Here is a 27075-nt window from a genome sequence, read left to right as displayed (position 1 = left end):
CAGTTAACAGGTGATATTTATGCATTGTTAGGTTCCTTGGCAAATTTAAGCTCTGTCAAACAATCAACTTGATGGGGACATTCCTCCTGAATTGGGATATCTAAAAAATTTAACCTTTTATAGCGCATCTGACAGTCAGTTGTTTGGCTCAATTTCAGCCAGTTTCAAGAATTTGCATTATAGATATAGTTTTCTTTCCAATCCCTACCTATGCGTGGATTTGGCTTTGGGGCTTAGGGTTATACCAAAATATCAGGAAGAAGGTCCCCAGTGAAAGCACTCTCCCGGGAGACGGACTAGGTCCTCCAACCCTCAACAATGTGCATACTCCCCCAGGCAACGATTTATTGGACAGTCGACACTTTCCACTGACCCTTCATCAGGCCAACAAACTTTGTAGGGTTTTCTTCAGTGTTCTTCATTCAACCTTGGATGTTAGGAGAGAAAGGATCACCTTCCAGAGAAACAAAAGACTGTGAGATTATATTTTTTTTATAGTTCAGCATGGGGATACTTTGACATTGCATCCATGAGACTAGCCTACGTGATTGATGAGCCCGTCCGTGAACAACTAGAAATTCTTGTTAGCCTGGTAACCCTAAATCTGTCTGATAACAAGTTGAGTGGGTAGTTTCCATAGAAATTGGGTACACATTCTAATATTTGTCCATTCAATGTTTCAGGATACGATTTTGAGGGCCCTCTACCTTGACATCTACGTAGGGAGGAACTTTTTTTGAGTTGGTTATATTTGCAAATAATTTTAGTGGGAATTTGCAACCCTTGGACTCTTGTATTAATCTGTAATAACTAAATATTGACAACAATCAGTTCAACAAAATGATTTCTGCATAGATTGGACAACTGAGGAATCTCTTAAAGTTTAGTGCAATCAATAACCAACTATTTGGGCCTCTTCATGATTAACTTGCATACATTCCTTGCCTCTTGGACCTCAATCTCGTAAACAACCGATTAACAGGTGAGATTTATGCATTGTTAGGCTCCTTGGAAAATTTAAGCCTTCTATATATGCCAAACAATCAACTTGAGGGGAACATTCCTCCTGAATTGGGATATCTAAAAAATTTAACCTTTCATAGTGTATTTGGCAACCAATTGTCTGGCTCAATTTTAACCAGTTTCAAGAATTTTCATTATAGATTTAGTTTTCTTGTCAATCCCTACCTATGCACAGATCTGGCTTTGGGGCTTAGGATTAGACCAAAATATCAGGAAGAAGCTCCCTAGTGAAAGCCCTCTCCTGGGAGATGGACTAGGTCCTCTAGACCTCAACAACGTGCGTACTCCCCCAGGCAATGATTTGTTGGACAGTCAACACTTTCCACTGACCCTTCATCGGGCCAACAGACTTTGTGGAGTTTTCTTCAGCAACAGGCTTTGTGGAGTTTTCTTCAGTGTTCTTCATTCAACCTCGGATGTTAGGAGAGATGGGTCTGATCCTCAGACCCATTAGCTCATGATCCTCTCCACTAGGGAATTCCATACATTGTATCTTTTATGTTCCTGCATTGTGTCTTTTATATTCATACATTATATTTTGTATAGGAGACTATTTGGTTCTCCCGCATTGTATGGACATCATTGTACTCAATAGTCCCTTTGACCTACTTTGTGGTCAATAGCTGGACATAAATATAATTATCTTATCTTATCTTATCTTCTCTCCCCTACAGCCAAGTATTCAAGATTTCTCAAACTAAGAAGCCTAGAAGGTAGAGACCTAAAGAACAAATTATTGCCCACATCCAACAACTGTAGGTTTTCATAGTCCTCCAATTCGTTAGGCAAAATCCCATAAGAAAATTCATTTTAACATTCATGTGAGCCATAGAAGTTGGAATGCATATTTGATTGGGAAAGTTTCTGACAAGACTATTGAATGAGAGTTTGAACCCCACAAGCCTCCCACATTGTGATGATTCAAGGCATTCGAATCATTGACGACTCATAGACTCTCTTGTGGCATTTGTAACCAAGAAATTTAAAGGCTTTGTTTGAGGTTTGAACTTCCTGGAGGGGTATTTGATTCTATAAATAATTGTGTATGTCTTTTAGTTTCAAGTTCAAGAGTATTATCACTTTGCTTAATGTGGCTACTTGCATCAAGCATACAACTCCCTGAATTATTCAACTATTAAGAAAACATTTTTTGTCAAAGGCCATTTCATCCATGGTGATCTTGTTATCTCCAAAGAGAGTATTATGTCAACCAACTAGGAACTTGGATATTAGTAAATATCTTACTTGTTGTAAATGCTAGCCAACAAATCCCATCATACACCGACATCGATCCCAACATTTACAAAGAACCTTAAGCATATAATTATCGACCAAAAAAGAAGACAGAATAGGCTCACTTCATATATATGCATACGTGAAGCATGGAATATTTGGCCTACCAATAGATAGCATGGAATATTTGTCCTACCAATAGATAGCATGAATACTGATTCTAGGAGCAATTGGGTAAACAAGAATAGGTAAAGGGTCCCTTTTTGACAGACATAAAACAAATTTTAGTGGGGTTCCATTCTTAATATGATATAATGGCAGAAGCATTCAGAACACGTTCTTCAAATGCCTCTACTACTTTGTGTTAATGGACAACTATCAGTAGTGGCTTTGCTTCACCACCACTGGATAGGGTTGCCTTTGGCCTCTTATTTATATGTTTTTGTAGTCAATGCTCTAGGATTTCTTTTTGTAGTTATTGAACTCAATTTTTTTTTGAGGAACTCACTTCTCAATTAAGAGAAGTTACCATTTTGTTGATGACTCAGTTCTCACTCCCAACCTATCTAGATTCATGGATTTCTCAAAGAAAAACACTATAATAATACACCATAGGTCTCTCCAAGACAAAAATAACCAACATAGAGTGACAATGGTGAAGTGGATGCCACATGTTTCTTTTTCAAGCAAAACACCTCCTTCGATGAAACAACTTTAACCAAAAAAGTAAACACCTCATGCTACTTATTCTCTTCTCCTTTGGCATGCTCTTCGATGATGGCCTCATAACATGTAAAGTTGTTCCCTATGTGCAATTTGTTTTCCATCATGTGCATTCTGTAATCACAATCTTCCCAAATAACCAAAATGATCAAGAAACAAAGGTTGGGCATTTCTCAAAACATTGATCAAAATGTGGTGAGGGTTTTAAGGTGATGGATTTGTAGACACCATAGCTCCCGACAATATTTGTCCAAATTTCAATTATGACCCTAATTTTAATTTTCTGCAACAATTTTTCATTTATTGGCACTCATTTGGAAACAATTTGGGAACTTGTCAAAAGGTGTATGCTCAAGAGCTAGGATGCCATTCCAATAAATTTATCACACTCCTCCATAAGTATATCTCATAGATAAGTGGGCAAGCAATGGTAAAATAGTTGTTATAAAAACTCCTAAAAGGGTGGCCTCAACATGTGTGCCAATAATATGTAGGGCATTCCTCAAATCATGCCAACCAATCCCATATGTAGTGGATCTACATAGATAGAACTGTAAAGCGAGCAATGATTGTAGTCTATACCATGGAATACCATAATATGCTTATAATCCTTAAATATGGACAAGGGTGTTTACCTCATGAGCATAAAACCACGCTAGAGCATATTCAATCATCCCAGGAATAATTTCAATTCAAGTGATAACAAGAGGAGAATCGTAGAGTGTTGTACACCATCATGAAACTACTGAAATGATTATGCGAAAACGATGTTGGTTTAGGCCAAAAATGATATGGAATTTCATCAAGTGAGTCATACATCAACATGTATCATTAACCATCTAATGATCACAAGGGATTCACAACCAAGTCAATTAGTATGAAAAGAAAATAATCATCATCAAGGCAACCCAAACATCTACATCATCAAGCCATTTATGCTTACTACATAAATAACCTATTAAATGCAATCACAACTCTAGGGCCATCTAAAGGTCAACTTGTAAACCTCCCTTTGTGATGGAAATGACAAGAGTAGTGAAAACATTCACAAGTGTAGGCCTCATATAACGTGAGAGGTACCAAGCCAGAGAGCCAAATTCTCCAGGTGTAGCCTGCTTAGGTGGGGTCTTCAATTGGATTAATTCACATTCCATATGATGGGTAACAGGGCTCATCAACCATGCATTTATTTATTGGTTGGGGTGTCCACCATCTTGGGAGGATATTTTGTCATTCCTCTACCAAATACGTGACATGTTCACCCACACATGGGGACACCTACCCTGACAATTACTCATACATACATAAAAAATGACATGTGAAAATTTTTGTAAGAGTCTAAGACTCAAGTCTTCATACATAAATGTGTTAGATGAACTACTTTTATGATTTTATGTGTTCTATTTCTTTCATTGATAAATGATATAGTCCATTCTCATGTACACATGAGAAATTTTTTTATCCTTGTCTCCTTTATCTTGGAGGGGACCTAGTTGCATTACAGATGTGTCCCACCTATAAGGGATGCATCCACTGATGGAGCAATCAGTGGATCTATGCTTGTTGTCAACCCACCCTGAATGGATTCATCCACCATCAAATGAAAAATGAAAGTGGATTGGCTTAGACTTTATTGTTTCCCTATCCATGAGGTACAAGGCAACTATTGGGGACATCTCTTTTTCTTTTGGGATGTTACTCACATCCCAAAAAAATGGTGATGTAAATGTCCCTGTGGATGGGCAAATGTTCCTCAACTGTCTTAGGAATGTCTGATTTCCACCTGTCAAAACTAGTTCATCTTAAGTGAACTTGATGAAAAGTGAAAACAAATCTATAATTCCCTTGGGTGCGCTAGCATGGGATACAAAGGAAGGAAAGCAAGCAGTGGTGTTACTATTAGAGCTATTAGTAAATAAAAAATATTGGCAACAAAATATAAAGTTCAAGACTGTATTCTTCTACTAGTCACCATGCTTAATAATGATACCCATTCTCTAGAGTCTCCTTGCTTAATAGTAAAGACCCCATGATGTAGAGGATTGTTGAGAATCTCACAATACTTTATTAGATGATAATCAAAATATTGTCCAAATTGCAAAAGCTAATAATTTCAAGTCACTTTCCTAATATTTGTCTGAAGGCAATATATGTTCTTTTTGAAGGAATTCTTAAAAACCTTCAACAAAGTCTCAGGTTATTGCAAAATTGTGTTACCTCCTAGGTATATAGGAGTTGTTACTTAAGCATACTTACTACTTTGGTCAGCTATTTGACATTTGTTAAGCAAGTTTTCTTGCCACATTATCATTAATATTGAAATGCTGGAAGCTATTGTATTTTAGTTTATCCCAATGGAGTTGCCTAAATTCCTTAAAATTATCCAACAAATATTTTAGCACTCTACATGCTATTGGAAAGTGAAGTCATTTTCTTAGCAGTTGATTCCTTTTCCTTCTCATTTGTGTGAATATAATTTGTTCAGTGTCTTATGATTAATCATTAACCTATAAATCTAACAAATCAGTATATGCCCATTACTTCTATAGTTATGATAGTAGTAGATGGTATTGGTTGTGTATTGTTTAGTTTCCTTTTATCATTCATCTCATTTGATTATACGTCTTTTGTAGGTTGTTGGCCATGTTTTTCTTGTAATAATATGTTTTTGGACATTTTGTCTGCTGGTGCATTTTCTAGAGGTTTCTCTGACACTGGAACCAGCTTAGAGGCACCAGAAGTTGTAGCATTTTGGGTAGCAGTTCTGGTAGATTGTGAGGGAATTGAACTAGACAAACATTCTTGTTAGCTATTGGGACAAGGCCATCACCAAAACCTCATCAAATGAAATCACAACTCTAGGGCCATCTAAAGGTCAACCTGTAAACCTCCCTTTTGTGATGGAAATTACAAGAGTAGTGAAAATATTCACAAGTGTAGGCCTCATATAACATGATATGTAATAAACTAGAGAGCCACAATTATCCAAGTGTAGCCTACTTGGGTGGGGTCTTCAACTGGATTAATTCTCATGCCATATGATGGGTAACAAGGCCCACCAATCATGCATATTTTGTTGGTTAGGGATGCCCACCAACTTGGGAGGATATGTTGTCATTCCCCTACCAAATATGTGAGAGGTTCTGATGAAAAGAGATCTTGGTTATAGGCCAAAACCCCCTTTCTTAAATAAATCTCAACCCTTGACCTGTGGGTTATAGCCCACAGGTCTTATCGGAAGCGTTCTAGGCTTTGAGCCTTTTATAAACAATGGACTTACATTAAACTAGAGCCATGCCTTTATCAGAGCCTAAACACCCTTCGCAAGCATTACAATATATGTATTAAGCCTTAAAACCCCGTGGCCACACATAATACGAATACACGGGAAAACAACATAAAATCCTCCTCCGAAGCCTTGGTCGGAACTCAAAATTAATACACCCGCCTTTATAAATATCGGCGGGTCCGACTATCGGCCATCGCAATAATCCCTTAACTCTCCTTCCCTTTTTCTCCGATGCGATAGTCGCAATTCGCTATCGCGAGGTCTAAAGTGTTAACGGACTCGACGCCCCTTTATGCTGCTCCCCTATAATGATATCGGGTTCGGAATATCGGCGGTGTCGTTATCGTGACCTCTCCGGTTTGCAATGCGATGGGTTCTGCGGACCCGATGGCCCTTTATACTCTGCTTTATAATGATTTCGGCTCCGGAATGTCGGAGCTTACACTTCGACGGTTCCAAAGGCAGCCACTCCTCTACACTCCTCCGATGTGATATTTGGGTCGGACCCGATATCGCATGAATCAATTTAATAAAGTTTCAATTCCGGAATAGTGTTCCGCTAAGGAATTATCGTGAATTATCTGTGTAAACAGAGTTATTCACAGGTAGTTTACGCGCACCGATATAATGAAGACGAGCTTCAGTCAAGCATCACTTTAGTACTTCCCTCCTTTAATGGATTCAAAGCTCCCGTTCGATTCTTCTGAATCGCTGTAACTCCTCCTCCAAGGTTGTTCTGTCTTCCACTTGGATTCAATGTCCACAATGATTCCTCTTAATCACTTCATTCCCTGTGTCCTGCAGAATTTCTGTCTGCAACCTGCAGAGCCTACGAATTCATAGCAATTTATTCACAAAATACTTCTTAAATACATTGACGCAGATAGGAAATAACTCATAATATTTATTAATGGAAAAGCAGGGTTACATTCGAGACTTCTCGGTCTCTCTCACACACATGCACAGGCACATAGGTCTAAATTTCAATTATGCAAGGCCTCCCTCTCTCACAGGCCTGATTATCAACACTAGTGACCTTCCTCCTGCCCATAGGCTTACATATGGTTATATAGAACTGGGATTGGATTACTAATCCCATCCTTTCCCTAAATCACTAAAATAAAATCTCTAAAGCTCTACATGCAATGCATACATATGACAAAAAGCCTCTTGAGGCTTTATTCCATCTTTTCCCTGTTTTAAAATAGAAAAGCCTCCTTATCACTTAATGGTCCACATCCATTCCTTTTATGCCTAAAAGCTCTCCCTAGTTCCTATGTTCTCATTTATTTATTTTGAGAACATCTAATTAAATCACACTCAAAAGCCTAAATATAAACTGACTTGGAACTTAGGAAACTAATTCCAAAAATGCATGACCCCATATGACTACTATTTACAATGATTTTCCTTGGGCTGAATGCTCCTGCATCAGGTTCACCTACACATGGGGACACCTACCCTGACAATTACTTATACGTACATCAGAAATGACATGTGACAATTTTTGTAAGAGTCTAAGACTCAAATATTCATACGTAATTGTGTTAGATGAAATACTTTTAGTCTCTTTCTATCACTGATAAATGATATAGTCCATACTCATGTATGCATGAGATTTTTTTTTTTATCCTTGTCTCTTTTATCTTGAATGGGACCTAGTTGCAATAAGGATGTGTCCCGCCCCTAAGGGATGCATCCATTGATGGATCAATCAGTGGATGTATGCTCATTGTCAGCCTGAATCGATTTGGCCACTATCAGATGCAAAATCAAAGTGGGTTGGCTTAGAATTTAGTGTTTCCCTATCCATGAGGTACAAGGAAACTATTGGGGACATCTCATTTTCTTTTGGGATGTTTCCCACATCCCAGAAAACTAGTGATGTAAATGTCCCTGAGGATGGGTAGATGTCCCTCAAGTGTCTTAGGAATGTCTGGTTGTCACCTGTCAAAACTAGTTCCTCTTAACTGTGCTTGATGAAAAGTGATAACAAATCTAGCATTCCCTTGGGTGCGTTAGCATGGGATATAGAGGAAGGGAAGAAAGAAGTGGTGTTACTATTAGAGTTGTTAGTAAATAAAAAATATTGGCAACAAAATATAGAGTTCAAGATTGTATTCTTCTACTAGTCACCATGCTTAATAATGAAGACCCATTCTCTAGAGTCACCTTGCTTAATAGTAAAGACCCCATGCTATAGAGGATTGTTGGGAATCTCACAATACGTTATTAGATGATAATCAAAATATTTTCCAAATTGCAGAAGCTAATCATTTCAAGTCACTTTCCTAATATTTATCTGAAGGAAATATATGTTCTTTCTGAAGCAATTCTTAAAAACCTTCAACAAAGTCTTAGGTTATTGCAACATTGTGTGATCAACAAGGTATATAGGAGTTGTTACTTAAGCACACTTACTACTTTGGTGAGCTATTTGACATTTGTTAAGCAAGTTTTCTTTCCACATGATCATTTATATTGAAAGGTTGGAAGCTGTTGTATTTTAGTTTATCCCAATGGAGTTGCCTAAATTCCTTAAGCTTATCCAACAAATATTTTAGCACTCTACACGCTATTGGAAAGTGAACTCATTTGCTTAGCAGTTGATTCCTTTGTCCTTCTTATTTGTGTGAATACAATTTTTTTGGTTTCTTATGATAAATCATTAACCTATAATTCTAACAAATTTGTATATGCCCATTACTTCTATAGTTTTGACAGTAGTAGATGGTATTGGTTTCATTATAATTTTCATCTTTTGTAGGTTGTTGGTCATGTTTTTCTTGTAATAATAAGTTTTTGGAAATTTTGTCTGCTGGTGCACTTTCTGGAGGTTTCTCTGACACAAGAACCATCTTAGAGGCACCATAGGTTGTAGCATTTTGGGTAGAAGTTTTGGTAGATTGTGAGGGAATTGAACAAAATAGACATGCTTGTTGGCTATTGGGATGAGGTCATCACCAAAACCTCATCAAATGTAATCAAAAAATTGGGGCCATCTAAAGGTCATCCTGTAAATATCCCCTTGTGATATAAATGACAAGAGTAGTGGAAATATTCACAAGTGTAGAACTCATATAGCATGAGAGGTAACAAGCCAGAGAGCCAAAATTCTCCAAGTGTAGCTTGCTTGGTTGGGGTCTTCAACTAGATTAATTCTCATGCCATATTATGGGTAACAGGGCCCACTAATCATGCATTTCTTTGTTGGTTAGGGATTCCCACCATCCTGGGAGGATATGTTGTCATTCCCCTACCAAATATGTGAGATGTGCACCCACACATGGGGACACCTACCCTGACAATTACTCATACATACATCAAGAATGACATGTGAAATTTTTTGTAAGAGTCTAAGACTCAAGTCTTCATACATAATTGTGTTAGATGAAATACTTTTATGATTTTATGTGTTCTATTTCTGTCACTGATAAGTGATATAGTCCATTCTCATGTATGCATGATAAATCAATAATGTCATCTTGCAGGAATAGTTAATCCCATGTTCCTAGGATAACAATTAGACTATGGGATCAATTGCCAGAGATGTGGTAGTTATTCCAACAATTTGTTGATATAGTGTCTAAATGGATCAAATTTAATGAAAAACCCTATAAACAATGTGTAGTAGTAAGAGTTATCCCGATGGAATATTTCTTGTTTTTATTCTCAAATCTTACAGACAAAGGCTTACCATTTGAAGAGCATCCACGGATGATAGGAATGGTTAGTTAGGTTTCTTTGTTTATGAAACTATAGAGCTTGAGATTTTATCACTTTGAAGAGTTGTCATCTTCTGTCACGATGTGGGTTAGCCTCCCTAGCTTACTGCCAGAGCCTTGGCATGAATGTGTATTTTCTTGGGTGGAAAACTCTGGGTTCTTATTTGATGCTAGCAAAGCTCACAATAGAACGAACCAATGTATTATACACAATATTCGGTATGGATTTTAAGCTAGACTTAACCTTTACCAACTTTAACTCCACTTGAAGCTAAAGGACTATTTGTGGGAGAAACATATTTGAATATGAAAACGTCCCTTTGAATTGTAATATCTTCTCTGAAACAAGGAATTTGGAAAATTAGTGTGCAAAGGGATATGCATCCTTGGAAATCATTAGGGGTGTTTGTATAGGAAGTGTAAGGCACATAATTATGGGTAGTGTAAAAAATCAATTACAACAGTCCTTCCTTTTGGCTAATTTGCAGCAGTTGAAGTGTATTTACCCTTTCAAAATCACCCATGATTTTCACCTAGTTTTGATTCTCATCCACAACACACTATTGGACATATCACATTTGTCTATTTTGCTACACAATATATTATCATTATGCTTGAGAGCAACCTCATACTCTTGGTGAAGCCACAACTTACTGCTAGATCTTACCATGTGTACTAATATCCTTATTGTCCCTTTCCTTTTTGGAAGGGGTATTTTTTATTTCTTCAATTTTTTGACTTTCAGTGGAACTAAGTGGTATTTCCAAGGTTTCCTGTTTTTGCCTCCTCTCTATGTTTTTTACTTCCCATTTTATTTCTTGGTCTTCACTTCTCAGAATATTTTCTTTAATTCCCTTCGAATTACTTCAAACTATTTTATTATGTCACTAGTGCTTAGAGTCTATTTGTACAAAAAAGTACATGTCTCAAGTGAATCACACTTGGCAAGCTCTTTCACATGTCGATATCAATATAAACTTTGGAACATGTAATGAAGGCCTCATCTTTATAAATATTATGATAGGGAAAAAGCTACTAATAGTCTCCAGGGTTATTGGTAGCTACCCATGGACTATTAGTTGATATAATCATGAAGACCTTGTTCATATATGATGACCAGCCATCTCAACCAGTTGTGGAGGATTTCATATCAAAAGTAATAAGAGAACCTGCATTTGTAGAAACATTTGATGCTCCTCTTGTTCAATCTGCTAAGAAACATGTGAAGGTTGGGTTTCTTTTTATATTCCTTAGCACTGTTATTCATGAGAGTCAACAAGTAGCCAACAAGAGGCACATTAGCTTCAACAATATTTGGCTTTCATTGTGAAGATTGTAAGCTGAGATTTTATGTCCCAAACCAATACCAATATCCTCATGACACAAGTAAACTAACACTTCTCTCCCAACTTGCTCAATCTATTGCATAGTTAGTTCCAGTTGGTTTTCATAGTCACACCTAGCCAATCCAAAGATATATCCCATGAGACATTTAGAATGAACCCTCACTAATACATCTAGTCCATCACCCATGTTACTCTTAAGCATGGAAATATGTTCCATGCCTTCCCACTTTGAACGGTAGAAATATGCTTGAAATGGTCCCCACATTGTAGGAAACCTAACAATAGCACTTAGTTCAACCAAATTTTCACGTTTCTTCCTGTAACCAATGAGATCTGTAATAGATATAAGTGGTAAATTATGCTCATTTGCAAATTTTTGAAACCTTGGTAAGCGATCCATTGAACCATCATCATCAACTATCTCATAAAGCACTGTAATAGGATTTAATCTTGCTAATGTTGGAAGATCCGCGGATGCTTCTGTATGACCAAATCTCTGTAGGACTCCCCCTTCTCTGTATTCCAGAGGGAAGGTATGACCAAGTCTCCTAAAATCACCAGGTTTAGAATATGGAGATATAAGAGCCAAAATTATCTTCACCCTGTCTGTTGTTGATACCTCAATATTTGTACCCTCTTTTGCATCCACAGATATTCTAAATGCAGTAAGAAGCTTCTATTCATTTTCTTTGTCTGGTACCATAAGTGGCAATTCAAGCCTTCTTAGGACTTCTTCCTTTATGGAAGATTATTTCTACAGTTGATTCAAGCTAGTTATAGTTTCTACTTTAGTGTAAATTTATATCTGTGTCACTTCTGTATTATCCCTTTTGTTTGATTCTTCTGTAATAGTCATATTTTTTTAATGACACTAACATACACATGAGCTGCGATGGAGTTGCAAGATGTGTTGGATTGGATCTTACTCGACACTTAATTGATGCTTGGAATCATTGCAGCACATAGGTGACTTTGTCCCATCTTCTCATCATCTTTCTTTAAACAAGCATCTAACTTGCAATTATTACTAGTTGCCTCCCAAGGAGCTTGTTACAGATCCATTTGGGCAAATCACTCCCATCATCTAGATTAGTGTTTTAGGGCTCATCAAACCCTAATTTCAGTTGCTACATGCCCTAAACAAGTCACCCTTTTGAATGCCTCCTTCCTAGATAGTTTCATGACTTGAAGACATCCTGAAATGACCTCTAAAGGGACCAACGCAAGTAGGCCCATGTAAGGGTGCGCTACAGAGCAGTTGAGTCCATGCCAGGGTGATCTACAGAGAACTTAGGCCCTATTTCACCTACGATAGGCGAGATTGAGTGAAATTTACATAGGGTTTGGGGAATATTCTTATCTCTTGGAGTTATCTAGAAGTTTCCCTCACTTATCAACTCCTATGAGCTCGAAAATGGACGAGGAATGAGTTAAGATGCATCCTATCCTCTCATCCCTTTCTCCATGGAACTAATTCTAAGTATGGAAGGCCATTCAATACCCACACTTATGACATAAGCTCCTTCATCCTCCTATAAATTGAACACTCATCTAAGTGATCAGGGGCTGGACTATGTTGAAATTTAAGAAGATAATGTTGCTATGAGAATTGGCTTTGAAGCAAGTATTGTAATGCTACAAGTTTGTCATGCTTTTGGTGTGATGTGGATGGGATCCAAGCTAGAGGAATGACTTTGAATCAGACACAATGGTTCTAATTCCTTCTTCTATTAAATAAAGTGTTTGAACCTTTCTCCCATATGTTTGTATTGTCTTATAATGCTTATATGTTTGAAATGTATCTGATTCCATTAACTTATATTCAATAGTTCTTTTGCTTTGATCGATTCTTTGTTTTCTATTTTTGTTTACATGTACTTCTTAAGCATATTAACTATGGGAAGGAGCGACAGGATTGATACAAAGAAGACGAGAGGAAAGTTGGACTACAAGTAGGTCTTCTCATCTTCTCATCTTATCTATTGTTTATAGGAAAAGACTAAAATACTTTAAACTGTTGTTCTAGATATGGCTACTTATCTAGGGAATTAGTATTTATCTGTAGATACCAAATTCTCCGAAACAAATTGGTGACTCCACTAGGGAAAGATCACCTTTCCTAGTAGCTTATCCACCTCCTAGGACATCCTTGTAGACCCTACTTGTGTTCATTGATTGTATTTCAGCTCTTTTGCATTGAAAATTTGGTCAAAACTATGTCAGATTGCCTTTTGAAATGGCTCACTGTCACCAGTGCAGGCTTGGGAGGGACACAGTGCACTACAGAGCAACCTTGGCTTAGGGACAGTGCTCTGAAGTGCAGTGTCTCCCATTCAGGGCTACGCTGAGCCTCCTAGGGTAAGTTTCCCACCCTTGGAATGTGTCTTTGCCAACTTTTCTCTGTTTGTTTGCTTGTTGATTGATCAATGAATGTCATGTCTCAGTGAACAAGTTTCTATATCCTTGCCTGGCCCTACTTTGACTTGATTTATTAATGTTTCTTAATTGTTTTCTTTGTCATTATCGGTCTATAGTCAAAGTTAGAATATAATTGATTAATCTTTGTTCGAAAGAAAGTGTCGTAAAGTCTTCTTTTCCTTCGTAACACAACTGTTGTAAAAGTCTCTATTCTTGTTAAAGATTGATTGGTTGTATGTGCATTAGTTTCCTTTTTGTTCATCATAATATTAAGGGATTTGAAAAGAAAACCTTGAAAAACATTTAGAGGTCTAGGCTAAAGACGTGTTCCGGCGTCGTAAAACATAGCAGCTATTACTAACTTGTCTGCAGTACATCCCGAGTGTGATACCTCATTCCACGTACATGATGTAGGTTTTAACCCTATACAGAAATTACCTGCATATGAATTCTAAAAAACATAAAATAAACAATGCGAGAGCATAACACATAAAACACATATACACAGAGATTTTCCCCTAGATCCCAAAACCGGGACTACCAACTTGATTTTTCATTTTTTTTCCTTTCAATGTTACCATACATATTTATACATGCTGAAGCATCTAATACCATGGACCAAAAAACCATCGTGTATAAAACCATGGACCAAAAACCATCGCATCCAAAACCATGTGCGAAAACCATGCACAAAATCATAGGTAGGTCCGCTCAACCTAATATAGGGTCCAAAAACAAATAATTCCTGGGGCACTACCCCAAACCCCGTAGAGGGGGGATACCCACCCCCCTCAAACCCCCCGAACAGGGGGGGATGCCGCCCCCACTAAGCAATCGGTGTAATGAAGCGGGGGCTCCGCCCCCACTCTAACTCCTCAATTAGCTACGTGGGCTAGTCGTGGAAATAATATAACACAACCCAACATTCTCCAACTTGTTGTTTTCTTTCCATAGGGGGCCACATGAGAGCTTAGTCATTTATCTAGCCCTGTAACGCCCATTATTTCTTTACACTAAGAGAACTTCTCAGAGCTCTATAAGGCCCCTATACTACTAGTGTAACCCCTTATTGTTATTAGTACAACCCCCTTATTATATTGTTGTACCCATGTAGTCCCCATATTTTTACTATTGTGCCCCATAGAAGCCCACTATTGTTATTATTGTGCCCTTACATTATTATTGTTATGTCAGCACCAATTACATTATGACCCCTTAGACTCCTATATATAGAAAGGAGGTCTTGTCATTTGTATCATCCAAGAATTATTCATTTGTGTAATGTAAAGGAGGTTGCCCCCTCGAAGAGGCTGAATTCTAAGGCGTTTATCTATCTTTTCTATCATTTTGTGAGCTGGTTTCATAACAAGCTCATAGATTTTATCAATGCATCTGTAGTATTATCCAAATGTCCACCTTTGCTAGCAACACCTTTTTGTCTTATATCATATCCCTCACAAAGTGGTATTGAGCATCAATGTGTTTTGTCTTTGAATGGTAAGCAGGGTTCTTTGCCAAGAAAATTTCACTTTGGTTGTCACAGTCTATCCTTATAGTTCCCTGTACTAAACCCATACTTGAACATAATCTCTGCAACCAAACTACTTCCTTGCTTGCGTGAGTGGCTGCCATGTATTCTGCCTCTGTAGTTGATAGTGCCACTACAGATTGTTTCTTAATCATCCAACTGATTGCACCTCCAAATAGGTTAAACACATACCCACTTGTAGATTTTCTCTGATCCAAATCTCCAGCCCAGTCTGTATCAACAAATCCATGAATATCCAACACTTTGTCCAATTCTGGTCTTTCTTGGTAGCACAAACCATAATCACTAGTGCCATGCAAATACTTGAAAACCTGCTTCACTGTTGTCTAATGCTTCTTTCCTGGTTTCGACATAAACCTGCTCAATACACCCACTGCATGTGTAATGCCTGGTCTAGTATATACCATTGCATACATCAGGCTACCGACTACACTTGCATATGGAACACAAGACATGTCCTCTTCCTCTTCTTGTGTCTTGGGACACTGTTCAACAATAACTTCACACCTACATGAATAGGAACCTTCACCAGTTTACTATCCTGCATATTAAACTTTTGCAGTATTGTCTCGACATACTTCCTCTAGTTTAACCAGAGCTTCCTCTTTGCTAGATATCTGTTAATTTCCATGCCTAAAATATAGTTTGCAACACCAAGATCTTTCATATCGATTTTTGAGGACAATTGGGTCTTCAAATCCTGGATAATTTCTTTGTCATTTCCAACCAGCAACACATCATCCACATACAAGACCAGATAAATAACACGATCACCATTTAATTTAAAATACACATAGTGATCTGCCCTGCTTCTGGTGAAGCCAAGTCCCCATATAAATGTATCAAATTTTTGATACCACATCCTTGGTGACTGTTTTAACCCATAAAAAGATTCCTTTAACTTGCATACCAGTTATTTCTTACCCTTCACCACAAAGCCTTCAGGTTGCTTCATGTAGATCTCCTCTTCCAAATCCCTGTGAAGAAATGTTGTCTTCACATCCATCTGTTCTACCTCAAAATCAAAAGAAGCAACAACAGATAAAAGTAATCTAATAGAAGCTACCTTGACAACAAGAGAAAAAATATCACCAAAATCAATTCTTGGCACCTTGGCATAACATTTTGCTACCAACCGAGATTTGTATTTCTCCACCTTTCCTTCTTCATCTTTCTTCTTCTTGAACACCCATTTACTGCCAATGGGTTTCCTTCCAGCCGGAAACTACACCATATCCCAAGCCTCATTTTTGTGCAAAGATGCCATTTCATCAACCATGGCCTTTTTCCAGAGTTTCACATCCTCTGAATCTACTGCTTCCTTCACAGTTCTGGGATCATCATCAATAATAGATAAAGCAAAATTTCAACAGAAAGCAGATGGAAGATACCTTTCTAGCTGCCTTCTTTCTCAAACTGGTCTTCTCACATCCAAAGTTTGTGGCTCTTCATCTTCTGATTCCGCTTTTACTGTAGAGTCTGATTCTTCCTCCTTAAGCTCAAACTTTATCTTCTCAGGTTCCTTTGATGGGACTTCATTTTTAATAACATCTTTCACCTTTCTGAACACCACATCTTGGTTGTACACAACCTTCCTTGTTAATGGGTTCCAAATATTATAACCCTTTAAACCATCCTTATACCCAATAAAGATGCACTTTTCAGATTTACTATCCAACTTGCTTCTTTTATCCTTTAGAACATGTACATATGAATCACATCCAAATATCCTCAAATTTGAAAGAAAGGGTTTCTTACCAATCCATACCTCTTGTGGAGTCTTATCCTCCAATGCTGATGAAGGTGATCTGTTGACTAGGTAACATGTTGTCTCCACTGCCTTTGCCCAAAATTCTTGTCCTAACCCGGCACAACTGAGCATGCTTCTTGCCCTTTCCATCAACATCTTGTTCGTTCTTTCTGCAGCTCCATTTTTCTCAGGTGTATATGGAGTAGTTTTTTTCCGTGCTATACCACACTTCTTAGAGAATTCTTGAAATTTCTTACTGCAAAACTCTCCACCGTTATCTATTCTTAGCACCTTTATCTTCTCCTCTATCTGGTTTTCCACCAGAGCCTTAAATTCTTTAAACTTGTCAAAGACTTGAGATTTCTTCTTAAGGAAATATATCCATGTATTCCTTGAGAAGTCATCTATAAATGATACATAGTACACAGACTTACCCAGTGATGGAATCTTCATAGGTCCAAACACATCACTGTACACAAGCTCTAATATCTGTTTCGCCCTCTTACCACCAGAGGGGAAACTTACCCGATTTTGCTTCCCATATGCACAATTTTCACATAAATCAAAATCCAGCGAGCTATTACTCATACCTTCTACCATACCTTTAGCATGAAGTATTTGAAGGCCCTTCTCTCCAATATGTCCAAGCCTTTGATGCCACAACATGGTCTTCTCTCCAGAGACCACTAGATTTTTTGCTCCACTTTCAGGAACCACAAAACTATTTCACCCATAAACAACAATGCTACCTTGTAGCTTGTACAAAGTTCCAATATGAACTCCCTGCATCAATACCAGTGGTACCTGAACCATCTTCCAGGTATCCTTCTCGAACACTATTTTTACACCTGCATCATCTAGCTTGCTTATAGAAATTAGATTTCTGGCCAATGCAGGAATATGTAGAACACCCAAAAGTGTTCTAACCCTTCCACCTTGTAACTTCAACTTTACTTTTCTGCAACCAATGATTCTAGCCTTCCTATCATCCCCTAAGAAGACATCACCACCATCATTTTTCTCATACTCATAGAACCACTCTCTATGGGGAGTGAAGTGAAAGGATGCACTTGAGTTAATCAACCATGCCTCATTATCTACATGTGTACTTGAAGAAGCCAAGTACACATCCCCACCTTCATCTGAGGTGGTTTTTGCCTCTGTAGAAGGAGAATCATCAGATCCCTTTCCTTTGTTAGGAGCTTTACATTTACAGTCCCTTTTGTAGTTCCCTCTCTTTTTGGATTTCCAGCAAACTACCTTTACATGTTTTCTTGGAGATTTAGATCTCCCTCTAGATTTATATCTCCCACTCGATGACTTATTTTTGTTTATGTTTGGGGCCGTCTTCATACAGAAAAGGCATCACCATTCTGGATCTCCATATTTTTCTATCTAATCTCATCTGTTAGCAAGGATGAGACTATTTCATCAAACTGCAAGGCAATTGCATTGCTACGTATTGCAATAACTAGACTATCCCACGAATCTGGTAGAGAAAACAAAAAACTGATGCACTTATCTTCATTTGAAATTTTAATATCAATAGATAATAACTGACTTATCACAGTATTAAATGTGTTCAGATGCTCTGTCACTCAGTCTCCATCTTTCATCCTTAGGTTATACAACTTTTTCTGTAGGAATAGTTTATTCACCAGAGACTTATATTGGTACAAAGTCCCTAACTTGTCCCACAAATCCTTAGCCATAGCTTCCCCTGATACATTCAACAATACTGAAGCTGAGACACACAATTGTATTGTGCTCTTTTCCTTCTGATCCAACTTCTTTCATTCTTCATTGGACACTCCTGTTGGTTTAGTACCTATATCTACCGCAATCCACTGATCTTTAACCACCAATAGATCCTCCATCTTGAGTTTCCACAACTCAAAACTCTAACCATTAAATTTCTCGATCTCTTTCTTTCCACTGCTAGCCATCTTCTTTCACCACCAGAATCGATCCCGCAGATCTCCCACTGAACAGGGTCTACCACAGGCCCGAGTGAAACCCCTCAACAAAAAGGCATCCCCTTGAAGCCAAAATAGCTCTGATACCAAATGTAGGTTTTAACCCCGTACAGAAATTGCCTGCATACGAATTCTAAAACACAGAAAATAAAAAATGTGAGAGCATAACACATAAAACACATATACACAGAGATTTTCCTCTGGATCCCAAAACTAGGACTACCAACTTGATTTTTCATTATGTTCCTTTCAATGTTACAATACATATTTATACATGTCGAAGCATCCAATACCATAGACCGAAAAACTATCGCGTCCAAAACCATGTGCATAAACCATGCACAAAACCATAGGTAGGTCCATCCAACGTAATATAAGGTCCAAAAAATTTCCCGGGGCGCTGCCCCGGACCTCGTAGAGGGGGGCTACCCACCCTCCTATGACCCCCCCAGCTGCCCAATTGGTGCAACGAGGGGGGGGGGGCTCCGCCCCCCCTCTAACCCCCCAGTTAACTACGTGTGCTAGTTGTGGAAAGAATACAACACAACCCAACACGTGAGTATATCGTAGCTCATCCACGTACCTTCGGGTATATAGGGCGGTGTTACAATACATAAAGTATATGTGAATGCTCTCATTGTGTGGTTTTGCATTAGACAACGCCAATATAGATTGGGCCTCCACGTACATTCGGGTATATATGGGAGGACAACACTAGGTTCCTATCCATCCTTAGGTAACCAAGTCGTGTACCTTTTACATTGTGATACACCAAACACAACGTTCGGGGAGATTGCCTACCCGTACTTCTCGGTTCGCAGAGAGGTATTCTGCAGTTCACAGTTGCTTGGTAAACCTTTTGCCTAGATTATTCCTTTTTTGTTTTGTTATGTTACATTGATTAAAATAAAGTTAATTAACCACGGATAACATCCTCCACACTCACTCCTTAGCTGATCTTAGGTTGAAACATATGGTGACAAATCTGGAGTCCACCGATCAAGGAATTCCTTTTGATGGGAATCCTAGTCCTTTTCCTCCTTTCGGAAATATTGGTTCTCCTTATATGGCAACCGGGAATTACCATTGCCTTTCTAGTATGGTTGTTTTCAACCTCCTTGGTTCAAAATGTCATGATTTCTCCGCAATCGAGTACTCCTCCAACTGGAGAAATTCAACCTCCGGTTGATCCTAAAGTTAACACTTTGCCTTCTTCCTCGATTATTTCTTCCTCCCCTTCTTCCTCTTCGCTTGGTGAAAGTATTGGTACTAGTAACCAGGTGGCTAAGAACAAGAAGAAAGGGAAGAAGATGAAGACGAAGCAAATTCAGTAGAGGGGCAACCAAAGCAACCATTGCTTTGAATGCAACATCTGATGAGAAACCATTTGTCAAGCCTCACAAAGTTTGATATCTATGCAAAATTTGTGCGGGATACCATTTTCTTCGAAATTGTCCTATATTCCTCAGATCTTAGAAGAATGGTATTCCCATTCACATCATCCTGTGTCATCAACTTATGGAGATCATGTTGGTGACACACCATCAACTAGTGGTAGTAAAGTTCATGGAAATAAGTGTAAAGTTAAGTTTCCATATAGGTTATGTGAAGGGAATCACCTCATTCACCTTTGTCCCTATCTGGACGAAGCCAAAAAAGTGTTGGATAACTGTCCTGCTTCTCCGCAACGACTTCCATATGGTTACATGAGACTCTCCCTTAATCCTTCACTAGTTGATGAAGTGACTAACTCAAATCAACTGTCGGTCGAACCCACTCTCTCTAAAAGTGAATCCTATGAGTCTATACCTGACCCAAATCAACAGGTCGAGGAAACAGTTGACCCGATTTCATCTTCAGTTAATCATACCTTTCCCGAAGAGAGTGAATATGATACCACTCAGGTTCTTTTCATTTCTTCAGCTTCTAATGAGCTTTGGGGCACCTCCTATTCCATCAAGACAGGAGGAAAATCCTCTCGCTCTCATAACTCAAGGGGTTAATTCTCTCGTTCTTATGGTACCCCCTCCAAGTAGTCTAGTCACTTCTTTTGATTAGAATCGACTGGTAGGATTTTGTCTTCCTTCTTATGTGCCTTTCTAGATCATAGTACATGTTTTTAATATGATTGTATCTATCACTATTATAGATGAAAGTGCATCTGTGAGTATCCTTTCCTCCACTACTTGGCAAGCGCTCGGTTCACTGCTACTTGTGCCAGTTACCAAGAATCTGTTGGCTTTTAACAGAGGAACCAGTCAACCATTAGGGATCCTTCCTTAGTTGCCTATTACTTTGGGAGGAAAAATTGTTTATCTGAATGTGATGGTATTCCTAGGCCCTTTAGATTACAATTTACTTCTTGAGCATGACTATGTTTATGACATGGGAGATATTGTTTCAACACTCTTTCGAGTGATTTGTTTCCTACATGAAGGAAGAATTGTCACCGTTGACAAACTTTCATTTTCGAGTCCAAATATGGCTTCCAGTCAACCATCTTCCCTAAGTGGTCCTTTTGTACCAATGGTATCATCCCCACCATGGGATAATTATGTGGCAACTCATTCCATGCCTACATCAATGGGCGATCAATTCCATGATGTTGTACATTATGTACTGGGGGCATTGGAACCAAATCTCTCCTTCCATAGCAATATTCTCCCATTTGATGAGAACCTCTTGGAAGTCATGACCTCTTATGGGTCGTGAACAAGGATATGAGGATAGTTCCTTGTCTTGTGTCAACCTCATTAAAAAATGAAACCAAGGATATGAGGATAGTTCCTTGTCTTGTATCAGCCTTGTTAAAAAATGAAACCAAGGATATGAGGATAGTTCCTAGTCTTGTGTAAACCTCGTTAAAAAATGAAACAAAGGTTATAAGCATAATTCCTTGTCTTGTGTCCATCTCGTTAAAAAATGAAACAAGGAATACGAGGATAGTTCGTTGTCTTGTGTCAACCTTGTTAAAAAATGAAACAAGGAATCTAATCAGAGTTCCTTGACTTGTGTCAAGTTCATTAAAAAATGAAACAAGGTTCCCTGGAGCAAAGGTCCAATTCGAGTCTTTGATTCGATCTCGTAAGTTTCAAGTCGAGTCTTTCACTTGATCTCATAAAATAACCTTCATTCCATCCACCTGATAGCCACGAGGATTCTACTTAGGTGAATGTAATGAAGCTTGGGGGGCATGAACCTAATGGTAAAGGTAAGTTTGCCTGTAGGTTATCTGAAGGGAATCACCCCATTCACCTTTGTCCCTATCTGGATGAAGACAAAAAGGTGTTGGATAACTGTCCTACTTCACTGCAACAACTTCCATCTGGTTATAGGAGACTCTCCCTTTCATCATTCTGGGGGCATTTATACCAATCTCAAGCATAGTTCTTTGTTTGAAGCTTGTGTAAATATGAAACTAAATCCAAGCATAGTTTTTCGTTTCAAGTTTGTGTAAACATGAAACTGAATCCAAGCATAGTTTCCCATGGTTCAAGCTTGTATAAAAATGAACCCATCTCCATTTTAACCCTCGTGATTGCCATTCTATCAACCTCTTTCGTTAGATGAGCCTTGGTTGTTTTCATCCCATCGCCACCATCCCTTTGGCCGATCATACGCTTTCACTTGGTTGTTTTACCCTTTTTGAGGACTAGTTGCAATGAGTGGTCTTATTAGCCAGTCTCTTCACATAAATAAACATGTTTTGAGAAGTTCCAGCATCACTGGAACCAGTTGCTATCCTAGACACCACTCGTTCCTCAAAGTGGAGTCCTCTTTAAGCTCTTTTCAGGCTCTCTAAACATGAAAAGATTGTCTAGCACTTGTCCTTTCCAGCTCGTTAATAGATGGGAAACAACATCTCTCTTGCATTATTTTATGCTTTTTCGGGCTTGAGAGATTAATTTACGAAAAAGAACTTGTGGAGTCATCTAGAAGTTTCCCTCACTTATCAACTCCTATGAGCTCGAAAATGGATGAGGAATGAGTTAAGATGCATCCTATCCTCTCATCCCTTCCTCCATGGAACTAATTATAAGTATGGAAGGCCATTCAATAACCCCCATTTATGAAATAACCTCCTTCATCCTCCTATAAATTGAACACTCATCTAAGTGGTCAGGGGTTGGACTATGTTGATTTGTAAGGAGATAATGTTGTTATGAGAATTGGCTTTGAAGAAAGTATTGTAATGCTACAAGTTTTTCATGCTTTTTATTTGATGTGGATGGGATCCAAGCTGGAGGAATGAATTTGAATTAGACACAATGGTTGTAATTCCTTCTTCTATTCAATAAAGTGTTTGAATATTTCTCCCATATGTTTGTATTGTCTTATAATGCTTATATGTGTGAAATGTATCTGATTCCATTCACTTATATTCAATATATATATTTCTTCGATTGATTTTTTTTTTTTTTTTTTCCTTCTTCTGTTTGTGTTTACAGGTACTTTTCAAGCGTATTAAGTATGGGTAGGAGCGAAAATATCGATAAAAAGGAGACGAGAGGAAAGCGGAACTACAAGTAGGTCTTCTCATCTTCTCATCTTATCTATTGCTTATAGGAAAAGACTAAAATACTTTAAACTGTTCTTCTAGATATGGCTACTTATCTAGGGAATTAATATTTATCCACAGATACCAAATTCTCCAAAATAGAGCCATATCAGGCATATCAAGTAAAGTTGTAAGAACACTATTAATTTTTCTCGCCAATAGATATTCTGGGTCTCTAACAGAAGAAACAACTACTAGTGTATGTTCAAGGTTACTAAATGGACTCTCTGTATGTAACATAAAAATAACAGGTTCATACATAGGCAGAATATACACATGCTTCCCATTCCTAACATATTAGCATTCATGAGCCTACACTGCATCCCCTAATATTATTTTAAGATGTTATCTAACAACTTCGTTCCTTTTGATATTATTCTCTTCACAAGTGTCATCAGCCACAACAATGAAAATCATATCCTTTCTCTTTTCACTCTTAACAAGGGTGTTATTTCCCCTAAAAAAATGCAATGCTTTCATAGGATCCTCTTGCTGCAGTCCCCCACTAGATTCATTACCAAAAAGTACTTCAAGAAAGCCTTCAAGATTAGAAACACTTGTCAAACTTAGGAAAGGATTATTCTTTAAAATAATTGGCTTGTCAAAACAGATAAGTGTGGGTCTTAAAAGTGATTACAGTTGCAAATGTGTTTTAGGCAGATCACCTAATGGAGGAGGCTTGTATTGAAAGTCCTCAAAAAAGTCTGCCTCTATGATAATGAAATTCTTGAAGGGATATACACAATGGAACATTTCAAAGGCCATGAGTACTGATTCAACTTGGGATTTTCGGGTTCCTTGTGGAAACTAAGATTTCTGTTATTCTCCTCTTGAAATTGATTGATTCCATACTGTCCACATACAGACCACAATTGCTTAGGGCCTTTTCTATGCATGCGAAGAGGATCTTCAATTTGAATGGGAATAGAAGACAATTTCCGAGGTGCATATGTATTAAGGCTTCCTCTACTCTATTGCATATCATTCCAAAGAACACCTCCTAGTTCGTGAAGATGATTAGAAACACTTCCATATAAAGCTAAAAATTGAACTGAGATGTCCCCTTCACTAGCAATAGGGTCATATACCCTTTTAGTTGGAAATAATAGTAATGTAGAATAGCTCCCTTTTATTTCGATTTGAATATTTCAAGAGTGGACTGCAATTATTTAAGGTATAGCCTCTTTGGAAAAATGAAGGAGATCTGTTGGTTGGTTCATACTTCAAATGGTTACCCTTATCCAATGTAAATTTTCTTTCAACATATGTTGAATTTCTGCAATATTCAAAACAATGGTGTAATTTATAAACAACCAAGTCAGATTTACAAATCCCACACCAACCTTTGCTAAAAAAAACCAAGGCATCCTTCACAGAATAGTGTTGCTTTGTTCATTGCAGACCAGTAAAGGTTTCAATGGACAATGCTATTGCTGCTAATTTCTTCTTCTCAAATTTTGAGACATGCTTGAGCAAAGCCTTATTTAGAACTTCCTCATTATTTCCACTATGGAGGTTTTTATTTATCTGCAAATTCTGCTTTATATTAATGACATCGGAGGGATTCTTTACCATAGAAATCTCTTACTCAAGCTCCGAGCCAATACCATTTACATTAGTCACATTAGTTTACATAATCTGTTTCTTGGGAAATCCTGATTTTGGTTTACACAACTTTGTACATTTTTCTTTAGTGGGAGTTAATTTTTCTCTTTTTGGCACATGGGTCTTTTCAACCAGGATTCCACCCAAAGCTTCTGCATTATGTTGTTCTGTTTCTGCTACTTTGGTATTGGATGCATAAGTTCAACTTTGATATTGGATGCATATCCTAGGAAAATTATGAAATGGATAAAAAAATTTCTTGACAAAATAATCCCACCCCCTGCTCTCCACAAATGTTTCCTTGAGAATCTCCATCAAAGAACCCAATCAGGGGGGTCATGTGAGATTCCAGGAAATTTGATCCTTCTCAGAATTTTTCTAGTTTGAAGAGAAAAATATTCCCTATAGAGAGAAACAATCTTAGAAGCTTGAAGAAGAATGAAAATACTCACATTTTGGAAGATTACCATGTTCTTGAGCAACCAGATACCCCAGGCAACAGAAATAGGTAGAGTGCAAAATTTTTTATACTTCTCCCCCAAGTGAAAAAGAAGGAACTCAAAGGAGATCTGATCCAAATTCTCCCTAATGCCCAAAACCAGAAGAACTGCATGCCAAATTTTCTTATCATTAGGACAACAAATAAAAATATGTTCAATAGATTCATCGAACTATTTTCAGAGGAAACAATAGTTTGGTCTAGTGAGGCATCTTTTTTGCAGGTTCTCCTAGGTTAGAACTTTTTCTTGAAGAAAAAACAAGATGAATCATTTTAGGTTCTTGGGAATAATCCATTTTCAAATAAATTTGTTCCACCAACTAGAATATTGGACCACTGCAGAATGGGCTATTGTATCATATTAAGAAAGACCAACCATTTCCTTACCTAAGGAGGAATACATGTCCAGACTTGAGTTACTTAAATAGACCCCATTGATAATTTATCTCCTTAATGAAAGAGCTCCACTCCTCTGCCAAAGAACCATCTAGTGTTAATTTAGCATAACTCAACCAGTAGTTCTTAGAAGATAGAGTGAAGACCATTATATAGCATTATGGAGGGAGAAGAGGTATTTTTCATTTAGGCATTGGATCAGATCAGAAGATAATTTGAAGACACAAGAACCACCTATAAAGGGGTCCTTTCCTAAGATCACTTTCTTACCATCCACAACTTTCCAAGAAAGCCAATTAAAAAGGAATGGGAGAGAGTCAATAAGGGTCTTCCAAACAATGGATCCCCTCTTAACAAGTTTGTTTGCTTCTCCTCTAAAAAAATCCCTCACCAACATTCCTTTTAGATGATTTTCCTTTAAAAATTGGCCCCAAAGTCCCACACCAAATAGGCCTCTCCACATAAATTTTAGGGCCAAAGCTTTACCAAACCAATGTATATTTTTAAAACCCCACCCACCAAGACTTTTGGTTTATATAGGGAGTCCCAACAGGCTAGGTGAATACATTTCTTACTATTTTACCATTCCTCCATAGGAAGCTGAACATTTTTTGCCTGACATTATTTATAATAGAATATGGATTTTAGCTACAAACAACCAATAGACAAATGTTTTGTAGCGCAGATTTTACTAAGACTTGAATGTAGTAAAAACAATGGAGAAATAAGTTCTTACTGGTTTCCTCTCTAGATCTACAAAGGAGACATATTCCATGCCTTATTTCCACTTTAAGAAATTGACTGCAAGTAAGGATTTTACCCATAAGAGTATGCCACACCAATTTTTTTGTTTTAGCTAGCACAATTGTCTTCTAATTATTAGACCAACACCACTTAGCATTTACTTCTAAATTTAAAGCTTATTTATATCCTAACTCTATGGTGAAAACACCTCCAACTTCATTCAAACTCTAAATTAAAGAAT

At 37.8% G+C, this 27075-nt stretch overlaps 1 pseudogene; it reads right to left on the bottom strand.

Annotated features, from left to right (window-relative positions):
• Positions 1-11265: 11265 nt before the first annotated feature.
• LOC149250271 (bifunctional riboflavin biosynthesis protein RIBA 1, chloroplastic-like) overlaps positions 11266-27075 on the bottom strand; it is a 31202-nt pseudogene continuing 15392 nt past the window's right edge.

Source organism: Pinus tabuliformis, chromosome 7 (genome assembly GCF_031772625.1).
Source record: "Pinus tabuliformis cultivar Carrire ecotype Pingquan chromosome 7, CPIR1, whole genome shotgun sequence".
NCBI lineage: Eukaryota > Viridiplantae > Streptophyta > Pinopsida > Pinales > Pinaceae > Pinus > Pinus tabuliformis.
The sequence above is the reverse complement of the archived record's forward strand: the minus strand, read 5'-3'. Positions and strand labels throughout refer to the sequence as shown.